A 2,918-nucleotide genomic window follows, 5' to 3' on the forward strand; every position below is an offset into this window, starting at 1 on the left:
GAGATTGCTCAGTCAACTAAACTTGTTTGCATTCTGTTCTCCTTCATTTTATGTGCAATGCCAATCTTCTGCCATGGATAAATACAAAAGCTCCTGTCAGCTTTTTCTCCTTCTCAAGCAAAAGAAAGATAAAACCATTGTATAATTAAGACAAATATTTTATTGATTTTGAAATTATTTCACCGTACATGTTAATGTTACTTGCTTTCTGAGTTTATCTTATCAGTCCTGTTGTATGTGTGAGAGAAGAGAGAGTGCTGAAGTAACACAGTGGTCAGCATCTCAGGAGGACATGTATCGGTGATGCTTCGGGTCAGGACCTTTTTTCATACCGATTGGGGGGGTGGGTTGGGGAAGAAACCTGGAAGCAAGGAAGTGTAGGACAAAGCCTGGCAGGTAATAGGTTGCTACAGGTCAGGAGACTTTTTTGATAGGCAGATGGTTGGGCAAAGACCAGAGATGAAAAGACAGAAGGTGTGAGACAAAAGGATTGAAGAGTTGAAAATTCTGAAGCTAGGGGAAGGGATGTTGGTGGAAATGGAGTGCACAGGGAGAGGGGAGGGGAAACGTGGGGTAGGGGGGAGGGTGAGGCATATTGGGGAAGAAGGGAGATGGGGAGGATTCTGTTGTGACCTAAAATTGAAGGATTTCTCGTTCATACAATTGGGTTGTCGGCTACCTGTTAGAAGAACAGATTATGAGGTGTTGTTCCTTCAATTTGTGTGCAGCCTCACTCTAGCAATGGAGAAGACCCAGGATAGCAAGATCAGTATGGAAATGGGAAGAGGAATTAATATGGTTATCAACCGGGATATCCAGCATACCTTGGTGGATGAAGCTTATGTGTTCGGCAAAATGGTTGCCGAGTCTACACTTTGTCTCGCTGATGTACAGGAAGCCACATCGGGAACACCAGATGCAGTAGTTGAGGTTAGATAAGGTGCACATAAACTTCTGTCTCACCTGGAAGGACTGCTGGATCCCTGGCTGGGTGTAAGGGAGGTGGAATAAAGACATCTGAGATGTCCTCATTCTTTATTCCTCCATAGCCAGAGCTTGGGGAGCTTACAATCTAATGGTATGAACATAGAATTTTACAATTTTAGGTAACTAAAGAACCCTCCCCTTCTTCCCTCCCTGCCCTCTCCCCTCTCCCCCACCCGGACTCACACCTATTTCTTCCTGCCCCTTCCATTTCTTCCTCCAGGTTCACAATTTGCAACTATTCTATCCTTTTGCCTCACACTTTCTGCCCTTTCATCTCTGCCTTCTGTCCAACCATCTGTCTATCAAAAAAACCCTCCTCACCTATATCAACCTATTACCTGCCAGGCTTTGTCTTACTGCTCCACTCTTCCTGCTTCCCCCCCCCCCCCCCCCACCACCACACAATCAGTCTGAAGATGGGTTCTGACCCGAAACATCATCTATCTAAGTTCTCTTGAGATGCTGCCTCAGTTAAGTTACTGAGTTACTTCAGTACTGTGTTTCTTCATTTGTAAATCAACACCTGTAGTTCCTTATTTTTACATTTCTTGTTTCATGTATGTGCTATATTTTTATATTTGTATATATGTCTATATTTTTCCAATGTTTTAACATTATTCTATCAATGAATAGTATTCAAATTTGACATGTTTTACACATATTATGGCCAATTAGAACTTTCTGTAATGATAAAAAAAAATGCAGTAATGGCTTAAAAATAGGATTGACAATCTTTATTTTCCAAATTAAGATCATAAAATACATATAGGCCTTTAATTGCTACCTTAATCACCACTGTATCAACTTTATAATCAATTTGTTGGTGATAATTCTTTTGGGAGGCGAAGAGGTGGTAGAAAATAATTACTTTTGCTTTGGTAGGTAGGAGGAGGAGAGATTCTATAGGCCATATAAAAATGAGTTGGATTGCTGCCAAGCCAGTCTCTGCCACTCCATGATCTTGCAATCAATGCTGGGATAAATGCTGTTCCCTCCAACAACTTTCCCATGGAGTTGAGAAGACTTCTAAACTAATGAAAAACTATTCAACTGATGGCAATTACAGTGCAGAACAAAGGTCACCCCAATCTCTGAATTTATGTTTGTTTTTGCATGCCTGGAAACATAGAAACATAGAAACATAGAAATTAGGTGCAGGAGTAGGCCATTCGGCCCTTCGAGCCTGCACCGCCATTCAATATGATCATGGCTGATCATCCAACTCGGTATCCCGTACCTGCCTTCTCTCCATACCCTCTGATCCCCTTAGCCACCAGGGCCACATCTAACTCCCTCTTAAATATAGCCAATGAACTGGCCTCGACTACCCTCTGTGGCAGGGAGTTCCAGAGATTCACCACTCTCTGTGTGAAAAAAGTTCTTCTCATCTCGGTTTTAAAGGATTTCCCCCTTATCCTTAAGCTGTGACCCCTTGTCCTGGACTTCCCCAACATCGGGAGCAATCTTCCTGCATCTAGCCTGTCCAACCCCTTAAGAATTCTGATTGTAGACTTTAGGAGAGCTCCACGGAAGACGGTCTGCAAACTATCATTAACTCATTTGATTAAAAAAATACCAGATAGATGGGTCACAAAGTGACTGCTGAGAACACGGCCGAGCCCGACGGCCAAAATGACCACTGAGAACAAGGACAGGTCCAGCAGCCAAAGTGATCACCTCGAACAAGGGTGAGCCCGTCGACCGAAGTGACCACTGAGAACGGGCTGTACAAGGACTGCCGAGAACAAGGGATATGGACGGGCTCGTGGCCAATGACATCAAAGACGTGTTGGCTGCCGAGAATGAAGACGCAACGGTCACATGCGATGGAAGCTCGGAGACCCGAAAACCAGAGGCGAGGAGAGAGCCGCTGGTGGTGACGGATGCGAGGGGTGGGTCGGGAGGAGAGGGATCGGGGTATCACCTCGAGT

This window comes from Amblyraja radiata, chromosome 11 (assembly GCF_010909765.2).
Source record: "Amblyraja radiata isolate CabotCenter1 chromosome 11, sAmbRad1.1.pri, whole genome shotgun sequence".
Taxonomy (NCBI): domain Eukaryota; kingdom Metazoa; phylum Chordata; class Chondrichthyes; order Rajiformes; family Rajidae; genus Amblyraja; species Amblyraja radiata.